The sequence below is a fragment of the Leucoraja erinacea genome, chromosome 19 (assembly GCF_028641065.1).
Source record: "Leucoraja erinacea ecotype New England chromosome 19, Leri_hhj_1, whole genome shotgun sequence".
NCBI classification, from domain to species: Eukaryota; Metazoa; Chordata; class Chondrichthyes; order Rajiformes; family Rajidae; genus Leucoraja; species Leucoraja erinaceus.
This window is the reverse complement of record NC_073395.1, coordinates 7,812,328-7,824,858: the sequence shown is the minus strand read 5'-3', so window position 1 is coordinate 7,824,858 and position 12,531 is coordinate 7,812,328. Positions and strand designations below refer to the sequence as shown.

The window sequence follows — 12,531 nt, the reverse complement described above, 5'->3', positions numbered from 1 at the left end:
CGGTGATACTGTCACCGCCTCACAGCGTCGGAGACCCAGGTTCGATCCCGACCATGGTCGCTAGTCTGCGAGGAGTTTGCAAGCTCTCCCCATGACCACTGAGGCTTTTCCGGGCGCTCCTATGTTTCCTCCCACGCTCCAAAGATGCGCTGGTCTGTAGGCTGATTGGTGTTTGCAAATTGTTGTAAATTGTCCCCAGTGTGTAAGATGGTGCTTGTTGGCACGGACTCGGTGGGCCGAATGGCCAGTTTTCATGCTGTACGTATCTCTAAAGTGAAGTACTTAGCCATTGTGACTTGCCTTAATAATTGCCCCACGTGTGTACAGTTACAGGAGATCGCTGGTCGGTGTGGATTCGTCGGACCCCAGGACCTGTTTCCACGCAGTATCTCAAAACTAAACTAAAACAAATAAAGATGCTAATCATTGGAACAAATTCTGCCTTAAATTTTCTTTTCGCGTTTAGAGATACAGTGTAGAAACAGGCCCTTCAGCCCATCGAACCCACGCCGTACCGTCAATCGATCACCCGTACACCAGTTCCATGGTATCCCACTTTCACATCCACTCCCGACACACCAGGGGCAATTTCCCGAAGCCAATTAACCCACAAACCTGTACGGTTCTTTGGAATGTGGGAGGAAACCGGAGCACCCGGAGAAAACCCACGCGGTCACAGGGAGAACGTACAAACGCCAGACAGACCCGAGGTCTCTGGCGCTGTGAGGCAGCAGCTCTACCGCTGAGCTATGGTGCCATCCAATTTGTTACTTCCCATCCCCAATACAAAACAGAAAGTTGCGTCAGGGGGCAGTGACGAGTTGGAAACGTGGAATCTGTACATTTATATGCCGTGTTCAACTTTATTTCCAGTATTTCTTTAGTGGGATGAAAAATTGGTATAATTTGTGGCCTCCTTTCCGAAAATCACAATCTCACATTTCTGTTATAGCTGAAACTTACTTGCTTGCTTAGAATTTGAGCCTCAAGGCTCAGAGGAGCTGGTGCTTTACTGACCAGGTAAAGGACAGAGTCAAGGTGAAACCCAGGTAGATGTGGACATAATGTGGCCATTGATGTCACTTTAGACAATGAAGTCCTTGACCCCAAATTCAGCCTATCAAACAATAACATTGAGATGCAGCCCCTTATCATAAAGTCAAATGGGCCTGACACCCCCTCATTGCAAATTTGATCATGTCCTTAACCAGTCAGTCGAGCGGTTATTTTTAATTTTTGCATTTGAAAAGATACACTTTCCAGAGATGCCAGTTTCCGTAACCGGAGTCTTAATATTCTTTTTTTTTCTCTGCAATCAAATATTCACAAGCCACAACAAACCAAGTCTTTGCATGTCGCTTTGTTCTTCCTCGGCTCTCTTCCCAGCGCAGATGCTTTGTCACGTTCAAGGTGCGGATTTCGATGAATCGACGAGGCGTTTTCCACTGACCCGCAACTGAAAACGCAATTGAGATATCTCTCTCAAGCACTGGAGTTGTGCTTCAGTTTGTGCCTTGAAGTGAAACTATAGATCAGAGTATAGACACAAAGTGCCAGAGTAACTCGGCTGGTCGGGCAGCATCTCTGGAGAAAAGGAGTAGGTGACGTTTCAGACTGAAGAAGGGTCTCGACCTGTAACGTCACCTGTCCCTTCTCTCCAGGGATGCTGCCTGACCCACCGAGTTACTCCAGCATTTTGCGTCTACCTTCTGTGTAAACCAGCACCTGCAGATTTGAATATTTGTTGGGTTTCATTGTTCCACCAACAACCTTGCTTCAGTAGCCTGGTGGACAATTGAAATCCAGAGTGTTGATGAATTTTAAATCATGGACTATTTTTAAATTTTATTAGTTCTGGCTGTAGATCAGGACAACAATTATTTGGACTATCACCATCCTGGCATTGATAATAATCACTCTGTTCCGCAGGAGTGATGAGATTTTCTAAAAAAAACCCGCCAAAATTGAGGATTGAATCTCATTAGTTTTAAAGAGACACAGTTACAGCACGGAACCAGGCCCTTCGGCCCAACGAGTCCGTGCTGACCAGCGATCCCCGCACACCAGCACCGCCATACACACACACTAGGGACAATTGACAATTTTACCAAAGCCATTGAACCTACTAAGCTGTACGCCTTTTTTTTAAATTTATTTTTTAACTTTTTTTAAATTAATATTTTTATTAGAAGCCGTGTACAGTAGTATAAACCGTGGCATATGACAAGATACATTTATTGTACCTCTTCCATTTTAATTTTGACAAAAATGAAATAGAAAGAGAGAGAAAGAGCAAGAAAGAGAGAAAGTGATAGAGATCGTGAATGTGTAAAAATAGAACCCCTAAACTACCAAAGAGTGATGTCACAAAGTGAGTAAGTAAAAGCTTAAAAAAGATAAAAAGACAAAAACGAAAAATAGTTTAAAAAAAAGACCAAAATGTGTTGATATACCTGCTCCATTTCTCACCACACCCACCCCCCTGTCCGTAAATCGGTTAATTGCAAAGTTGTGTTGCACCATACTATCCTTGTAATGAATCAATGAAAGGAGTCCATATCTGTGAAAATTGCTCTGACTTTCCTACTAGGACTAGTCTCATATCTTCAAGATGTAGCGTCTCAGACATAGCTGTACGTCTTTGAGGGTGGGAAGAAACCGGAGCACCCGGAGGAAACCCACGCAGGTCACGGGGCAGAATGTACAGACAAGCGCCCGTAGTCAGGATTGAACCGGGGCCTCTGGCGCGGCGCTGTGAGGCAGCTACTCTACCGCTGCCCCACCCCTATAGTTGTAACTTTGTCAGCACCAAACGCATGGTAACTTGTGTACTGCCCAGGTGAGGTCTGCTGTATGATTCTACCAGGTTGTATGCAAAGCAAAGCATTTTGCTGTACCTCGGAACATGTGACAATATCATCATCATCATCATCATCAAACGTTGACCATGTTGTCTTCAGTGAGAACAGAAGCCATAGACTGCAGGAAGATGCAGACAAAATGTGTAGGAAGGAACTGCAGATGCTGGTTTAAACTGAAGATAGACAGGCAGCATCTCTGGAGAGAAGGAGTGGGCGATGTTTCGGGTCGGGACCCTTCTTCAGACTGAAGAATCTGTCCACGATCACTATCCATGTTGCCTGATCTACTGAGTTACTCCAGCACTTTGTGTCTTTCTTTGGTATGCACCAGTATCTGCAGTTCCTTGTATTACATTTAGTTCAATGAGATGGTGATGAAGCCATGCGGGACACTTTTCTTTATTAGCTGAGGCACTGAATATAGATGATGCTAAAACTGTGTGCAATGTTGGGTACACCACAGCTTGAGTTCTGCACACAAGTTCAGATCACTATATTATTGTACAGGAAAGATGCAACTGCTCTGGAGGAAGGCAGAGGGGTTTTAGTGACTGGAATATTTTAGCCATGAGCATAGATTGGAAGAGTTTTAATTTAGTTTAGAGAAACAACGAGGAAGTAGACCTTTCGGCCCAGCGAGTCTGCACCGACCAGGGATCCCCGCACACCAACACTGTCATACACACACCAAGGACATTTTATGGGAGCCAATTAACTTACAAACCAGTATGTCTTTGGAGGGTGGGAGGAAACCGGAGCTCTTGGAGAAAACATGGAATTTGTTCCTTCTCCCTGTGACCCGGGTGGGTTTTCTCCAGCTTCTCCGGCTTCCTCCCACACTCCAAAGATGTACAGGTTTGTAGGTTAATTGGCTTTGGGTAAAAAGTGGCTTCTGTGAAAATTGCACATGAAGTGTGCAGGATAGTGCTGGCTTAGTTTAGTTTGGAGATGCAGCGTGGAAACAGGCCCTTCAGCTCACCGGGTCCACGCCGACCAGCGATCCCCGCACATAGCACAATCCTACACCCACCAGGGACAATTTTTACATTTACCAAGCCAATTAACCTACAAACCTAGACGTCTTTGGTGTGTGGGAGGAACCCGAAGATCTCGGAGAAAACCCACGCAGGGAGAACGTACAAACTCCGTACAGACGGCACCCGTAGTCAGGATCGAACCCGGGTCTCTGGCGCTGCATTCGCTGTAAGGCAGCAACTCTACCGCTGTACGACCACGACTGCCCAAGCGTACGGGGATCGCTGGTCAGCGCACACTGGGTGGGCCGAAGGGCCTGTTTCCATGCTGTATCTCTGAACTAAACTAAACCTAAACTAACCTGTAGATTGTGGCCAATGTCTTGTTTGCTGCATTCCTAACTGCAGCAGATCAATACCAGACAGCACAGTATCAGGTTTTGCCATTGCCTTTTACTGTTCCCAATGGAGTAAAAGTATTTATTAAAAAAAAAACAGAATATGGCAGAAACAAAGTCAGGCGAATCCCAAATGACAGCAGACATTGTCCCTCAAACCCCTTCCTCGAGAGCACCCTTCGCTTTTCAATGAGCTCATCCTGTTGAAACTGAACCGTGGCAAGCAGGAAGATGAGGGCTAATCACACAGAGGTGTACAAAATCATTAGAGGAATGGATCGGGTAGACGCACGGAGTCTTTTGCCCCGAGTAGCGGAACCAAAAACCAGAGGACTTAGGTTTAAGGTGCGGGAGGAAGGATTTAATAGGAACCCGAGGGGGTAACTTTTTCACACAAAAGGTGATGGGTGCATAGAACGAGCTGCCGGAAGAGGTAGTTGAGGCAGGTACATTGAGGCAGGTACATGGACAGGACAGGTTCAGAGGGATATGATCCAAATGGACCAGTGTAGACGGGCCAAGTTGGGCAGCATGAGCAAGTATGCAAAGGGCATGTTTCCATATCACTCTTATGATTCTATTTCTTGATGCACAACAAAAAAATTTATTTCGCTTAGTTTAGAAATATAGCGTGGAAAAAGACCTTTCGGCCCATTCAGTCCATGCAAACCATCGATTACCCATACATTGCACACTGGGGCAATTTACAGATGCCAATTAACCTACAAACCTGCACGTCTTCGGAGTGTGGGAGGGAAACCAGAGCTCCCGGAGAAAACCCACGCGGTCACAGGGAGAACGTACAAACTCCACACAGACAGTACCCGAGGTCAGGATCGAACCCGGGTCTCTGGCGCTGTGAGGCAGCAACTCTACCGCAGCGCCACCATCATCTTTCATGTCTTAAGCCGGTATTTCCTCCCCAAAAGCACCAACTTTGTTGCCCCATTGTTGGTCCACAAAAAGAATTACTGCAGTTCCTCACGTAGAGAAATATTGATGTTGGCTTTGGAAATGCATGATATAGTTTCACATGGAGCGATTGCAGGCAAGTCACTGGTGATTTTTAGCTGCTGCAGTCGTTTGAACATATTAGGTCTGTCAGACAATTGAAACACTTTCAAAATGCCGATGCGGGTAGATTGACCCAATAGATAGGCACAAAGTTCTGGAGTAACTCAGCGGGTCAGGCAGCATCTATGGAGAAAAGGAATAGGTGTTGTGTCGGGTCGAGTCCCGTCTTCAGTCTCGACCCGCAACGTCACCCGCGCCTTCTCTCCAGAGATGCTGCCTGACCCGCTGAGTTACTCCAGCTCTTGGAGCCTATCTTCCGTGCAAACGGGCATCTCCAGTTCCTCCCGACACAGGAGCGACCAGGAAGATTGTTTGCACGCACGTCCCACGTTTCCTAAACTACTCACATCGTTCTTTTAAACGTTTAAGACGTAACATCATTGACCAAGTGGTATATCTGTTTCGCGAGTCCGTGAATTGGTCAGGCTTACTTTCCCCGCCACTGCAGAGCGAAGCACATGTTTTGTGTAGAATAACTGGGTTATCCAGCTGGAAACATTGAAACATAGAATGTAGGTGCAGGAGTAGGCCATTCGGCCCTTCGAGCCAGCACTGGCAGTCAATATGATCGTGGCTCAACATCCAAAATCAATTCCTGCCTTCTCCCCATAACATTGGAAAACATCCAATGAATTGGCCTCCGCTCTTTGCCTCCTGTGGCAGAGAATCCCACAGGTTCACAACTCTCTGGGTGAATAACGTTTTTCCTCATCCCAGTCCTAAATTGCCTATCCCTTATTCTTAAAGTGTGGCCCCCTGGTTCTGGACTCCCCCCCCCCCCCCCTCCCCCCAACACGGGGGACATGTTTCCTGCCTCTAGCCTGTCCAATCCCTTACGAACGTTATATGTTAGCATCAGGAAGTTTTAGTGACGTACCTTTCGAGTGCGTTCAGTGACCTCAGACGTACCCTCCTGCTCCTTCCGAAGCCTCTTTGCTCGAGGGAACACATGAAGTGGAGAAAACCCAGATGCTGCCTGCTTGCAACTCAGTCAGGGCAGCCTGTACAGTCTTGTCAAATTGTTATGTGTTCCCCCCGTCTCCATTGAACACATTAATTCAGTGGCATTAACTATTTCTGACGGGTGCATTTCTCATTCACAGCTCTCTGCTTTCCATTTCCCTACGACACTGAAGCAGTGTTTTAGCCAAGGACGTCAGTGGTAGTTAGCTCAGGTTAACTCATTCTTTTCATAGTCAGTGCTCGAGAACAGTAATTACAATTCATTTCTCACCCCGCGTAACCCTCATGAGAAACACGGTGCTGACAGGAGGAATGAAAAATACTTTGACCTCTATCTTGCGGTCGTTGCAAATACTGTTCCTTTTTAATTTAACGTCGAATGCATAATTACAAAAAAGTTGTTTTCATAAAGATTGACATTGAAATTTATGTTTGACAGATCTGTGTTATTTTTTTTTAAATGAAATTTAGTCAGGCGGCACAGTGGCGCAGCGGTAGAGTTGCTGCCTAAACCCCCTGTCCCACAGTACGAGTTCATTCCAAGAGCTCTCCTGAGTTTACTCTGATTCGAACTCGGAGATTTACGGTAATGGCCGCTCGTCGGTACTCGGGGCTCTCGTGGGCATTTTTCAACATGTTGAAAAATCTCACGAGTCTTCCCGTGCTTACCTGCCATTAGCGAGTCTTCCCAAGTACCTGCCGTTAGCGCTACGAGCCGCTAAGAGACGTCCCCGAGCTCCGACGTACCCGCTATGTTCATGCTCCGTGCTTACCACGAGTTTGATTTAAAACTCGGGAGAGTTCTTGGAATGAACTAGCACCATGGGACAGGGCTTTTACACCCCCTTACACGCCAGAGATCTGAGTTCGATCCCGACTACGGGTGCTGTCTGTATGGAGTTTGTATATTCTCCCCGTGACCGCGTGGGCTTTCTCCGAGATCTTCGGTTTCCTCCCACACTCCAAAGACGTACAGGTTTGTAGGTTAATTGGCTTGGTGTAAACGTAAATAAAATTGTCCCGAGTGTGTATGGGATAGTGTTAGTGTGCGGGGATCGCTGGTCGGTACGGACCCGGTGGGCCGAAGGGCCTGTGACTCTAAACAAAATGTTATCTTGTGGTCGTTGCAAATGCTGTTCCTTTGTTGAGTTAACGTCTAATGCATAATTTCAAAAAAGTTGTTTTCTTAAATATGGAAATTGAAATTTAAACTTGACAGATTTATTCTATTTTAAAAAATGTATGAAATTGAGTCGAAGAGACTGGTTGAACAATTCCACCTGGAGTTATACATGAAGTCTGCCTGCTCGAGACCAGATCATTTATATCTGGGCTTTGAAATCCAAGACAGTGGACTGTTTCTTTCCACGAAGGTTACATATTTCAACAATGATTGCTTTAGTCAACTGCCAGATGATTTGCAGAGGGGGAAATAACAGCCGCGACGTTCCCTGGATCATTTCACGGCAATCTACGACACTCAGCAGGCCACGGCCCGTCAAATTGACGATGTGTTAGATCACCAGACTTGGCTGAGTTGCCCCGAGCCCATCTACCAACTGGACCCTCACCACAACCATTGCCACAGGCGGCTGCAGAGGTTTAGTCAGTGGATACTTTTAAGGCTGAGATAGATACATTCTTGATTAGTGCGGGTGTCGGTGGCTATGCGGACAAGGCAGGAGAATGGAGTTAGGAGGGAGATATATATCAACCATGATTGAGCGGCGGAGTAGACTAGATGGGCCGAATGGCCTGATGGAGCTGTCCTACTGTACGAGCTAATTCAAGAGTTCTCCCGAGTTTCCCCTGATTCGAACTCAGAGATTTACGGTAATGGCCGTTCGTAGGTACTCGGGGCTCTCGTGGACATTTTTCAACATGTTGAAAAATCTTCACGAGTCTTCCCGAGCTTACCGCGTTTTTTGAGTACCTGCCGTTAGCGTTATGAGCCGCTAAGAGACATCCCGAGCTCCGACGTACCCGCTACGTACATTTTGCGTGCTTACCACGAGTTTGATTGTTTTTTTAACTCGGGAGAGCTCTTGAATTAGCTCGTACAGTGGGACAGGCCCTTTATTCAGCTCCTCTCACTTGTAAACCGTCCTTTCCTGTACTTAACCTATACTATACAGTTCCTGTACTGTACGGCGCGGAAACAGGCCCTTCGGCCCGTCGGGTCCACGCCGATCAGCGATCGCCTCATGCGCTTAGCACTATCCTACACACACTAGGGACAGTCTACAATTCATAGAAGCCAATTAACCTACAAACCTGCACGTCTTTGGAGTGTGGGAGGAAACCGGAGCACCCGGAGAAAACCCACGCAGTCACAGGGAGAACGTACAAACGCCGCACAAAACAGCACCCATAGTCAGGATCGAACCCGGGTCTCCTGGGCTCTGAGGCCGCAACTCTACCGCTGCGCCACCGTGCCGCCGTTATTGGCACCGAACACCACAGCCGTGTTTATCTTGTTCAATTGGGTGTCGAAGTTTTAAGGGGCAGCGTCTCGCTGGTTCTTAGTTTAGTGTTGTTTAGTTTATTATTGTCACGACTACCGAGGTACAGTGAAAAGCTTTGAGGGCCTGTCCCACTTTCACGACGTAATTCATGACCTCTGCCAAGTTTGCCCTTGACTCATACTCACAGCATGGTCGTCATGAGGTCGTAGGAGGTCGTAGGTGGTTCGTAGCAGGTCGTGATTCCGTGTCGTAGGTACTCGTGACTTCAAGTAGGTCGTTCATGATGAAAAATGTCGACGAGTAAAAAAGGTCGTGAATTAGGTCGTGTAAGTGGGACATGCCTTTTAGTTTGCGAGCTGTCGAGACTATCCATGGTGCTCATGAGGGTCACATGATTTGAAAAAGAAATTTGAATCACTATTCTCAGCTAATGACAAGTAATAATTCTCATGTAATAAAGCATTGAGTTATTGTAGGAAGGACAGGTTTAAACCGATAGATGGACACAAAAAGCTGGAGTAACTCAGCGGGACAGGCAGCATCTCTGAAGGGAAGAAATGGGTGACGTTTCGGGTCGAGACTCTTCTTCAGACTCACCAAGGCTAACATTGTGTTAGCCTTTTAGTAACTACTAGTAACGAACCTTGCCAAAACACTGCTTCCACGTTATAGGTAAATGAAAAACAGAAAGCCGTAAATGACTAATTTACCCTTCGGAATTACTGAATGCTGATGAACTAATTCGTTCAAGTGGTCCACAGTGTGTAGTTAAGGGGCACGACATTTAGTGCAAGATAAGCACAAAATGCTGGAGTAACTCAGCGGGTCAGGCAGAAAAGAAATAGGTGATGTTTTGGGTCGAGACCCTGGTAACATAGAAACATGGAAAATAGGTGCAGGAGAAGGCCATTTGGCCCTTCAAGCCAGTTGATCATCCAAAATCATCCAAATGAAGCCAGCTGATTTTCCAAAATCAGCACCACTTCCGGCTTTCTCCCCATATCCCTGGATTTGGTTAGCCCTAAGAGCTACATCTAACTCTCTGGAATGCCAGGCCAGCATTGAGCCAGGCAGGGCTCTTAAGGGATTAGGTTTAAGGTGAGAAGGCAAATTTCATATGAAGGTGTATCTGAAGGGAAACAGGGTGAATGCACAGTCTTTTACCCAGAGTAGGGAAATCAAGAACCAGGGGACACGGGTTTAAGGTAAGAGGGGAAAGATTTAATAGGAATCTGTAGGGCAACTCGAGGGTTGATAGGTATATGGAATGAGTTGCCAGAGGAGGTAGTTGAGGCTGGTACCCTAACAGCATTTAAAAGATACTTGGACAGTTACATGGGTAGGAAAGGTTTATAAGGATGGGAGGAAACCGGAGATCTCGGAGAAAACCCACGCAAATCACGGGAGAACGTACAAACTCCGTACAGGCAAGCACTCGTGGTCAGGATCGAACCCAGGTCTCTCGCGCTGTAAGGCAGCAACTCTACCGCCTTGCCGCCCTGACAACGAAAAGTGGTCAACCTGAAATGTTAACTCTTCCGCAGATGCTGCCTGACCCACTGAGCTTTTCCAGCGATTCCTGTTTTATTTCTTTTTTCAGAATTCTATCATCTGCATTCTTGTGCTTTTGAACCAATGTGGGCCCCAGCCAGTAACTCTCTGGGTGAAGAAATTTTTCCTCATCTCAGTCCTAAATGGCCGATCCCTTATTCTTAAACTGTGACCCATGGTTCTAGACTCCCCCAACATGTGGAACATTTTTCCTGCATCTAGCCAGGAAGCAAACTCTGCTGATGGGGCCCAGTCCCACAACCATCCATTTTAAGGCTACTTCCACAATGGTGTGGTTTCCGTGGTTACGGAGTCAAAGGCTGTTTTAACTTGTGGTCCCATCATGCATCCAGGCCCATGCAATGATTGGGCAACTCTTCATTAAGACTTCTCATCACCACTTCTCTTCATTAAGACTTCTCATCACTCAAATGCAAAAAAAGAGTTGCAATAGTTTGGGATGAGATCGATAATTGACATGAATGGCCAGTTGTGTGTGTGGTTATTGAGAGTGGCCCAGCGATAGAGTTGCCGCCTTACAGCGCCAGAGATCCGGGTTCCATCCTGACTATGGGTGCTGTCGGTAAGGCTGTGATGAGGGTCCAGTCCACATAGAGTATGGAGTGAAGCCGCTCCACAAACTGGTGTTTCTATCAGCTGAGTTTCGTTTACTGTTGCCACGTGCACTGAGGCACAGAGAAGAGCTTTTTGTTGCGTGCTATCCAGTCAGCAAAAAGACTGTATATGATTACAATCGAGCCGTCCGCTGGGCACAGAGACAGGATGAAGGGGATGACACTTCGTGCAAAGATTAAGTCCAATTAACGATAGCTCGAAGGTCTCCAATCAGGATTACTCTCTGGTTGGTGAGAGGACGGTTCCATTGCTGGTAAGAATCGTCCGCGAATGTGGAGGTATGAGCTTTCACACTTCTGTACCTCTTGCCTGATGGGAGAAGGAAGTAAAGAGAGTGTCCGGAGTGAGATTGATCCTTGATTATGCTGCTGGCCTTGCCGAGGCAGCGTGAAGTGCAGATGGAGTCAGTGGAAGGGAGTTTGGTTGTGAGTGATGGTCTCAGCCTCGTCCACAACTGGAAATCCAATTACTTAGGTGCAACTGATCATCTCTTTAATAGACAATAGACAATAGATAATAGACGATAGGTGCAGGAGTAGGCCATTCGGCCCTTCGAGCCAGCACCGCCATTCAATGTGATCATGGCTGATTATCCCCAATCAGTACCCCGTTCCTGCCTTCTCCCCCATATCCCCTGACTCCGCTATTTTTAAGAGCCCTATCTAGCACTCTCTTGAAAGCATCCAGAGTACCTGCCTCCTCCGCCCTCTGAGGCAGAGAATTCCACAGACTCACCACTCTCCGTGAGAAAAAGTGTTTCCTCGTCTCCGTTCTAAATGGTTTACTCCTTATTCTTAAACTGTGGCCCCTGGTTCTGGTCTCCCCCATGTCATTTAAATGTCATTTGTATTGAATCCATCAAAACGGGTGCATGCAATATTATCCGGCTGCAAAGCCAAGCCATCCGGCAGTCTCATTGTGTGTATCCACAGGTCCTTGTCAAAGGACATGTAACTTTGTAAAATTATTTTTTGATGTTGATGTTCTTGATGTTCCAGGCTTTCAAATTTAGACTTTAGAGATACAGAGCGGAAACAAGCCCTTCGCCCAGCGATCACCCCGTGCACTAGCACTATCCTACACGCTAGGGACAATTTAACAGAAGCCAATTAACCTACAAACCTGCACTTCTTTGGAGTGTGGGAGGAAACCGGAGCACGCGGTCACAAGGGGGAGCGCCAAACTCCGTACAGACAGCACCCGTAGTAAGGATCGAACCTGGGTCTCTGGCGCTGTAAGGCAGCAACTCTACTGCTGGTACACTTGGTTTACTCCTGCACGATGGGCTTTCTCCCAAGTGCTCCGGTTTCCGCCCACACGCCATGATTAAACAGGTTCTGCCATGAGGTGAGAAATCAGTGTTTGTTGAAATCCCTCCCTTCAGCACCACCTTCTGTTTCCCCCAGTATATCCCTCAACAATCCTCCTGGCTACAGGCAGTGGCCAACCTTGCTACGAATGAAATAAAGAACCTTTCTACTGGGCACCGACCAGTAAAGTCCAGTTTTGTGACCATCCCAAATGTAGAAAACACAACCTTCATTTGGCAGTTCCATTTACAAATTCAGAAAATTAATTCAGAACAAGAAGCTACAGGGGGTCGATCCTT

General features: G+C 46.8%; 1 protein-coding gene across 4 annotated transcripts in view; it reads left to right on the top strand.

The window, feature by feature from the left end:
- Positions 1-12,531, top strand: part of scube1 (signal peptide, CUB domain, EGF-like 1) — a 189,337-nt gene that overhangs the window by 105,774 nt on the left and 71,032 nt on the right. The gene's annotated exons all lie outside the window — the stretch shown is intronic.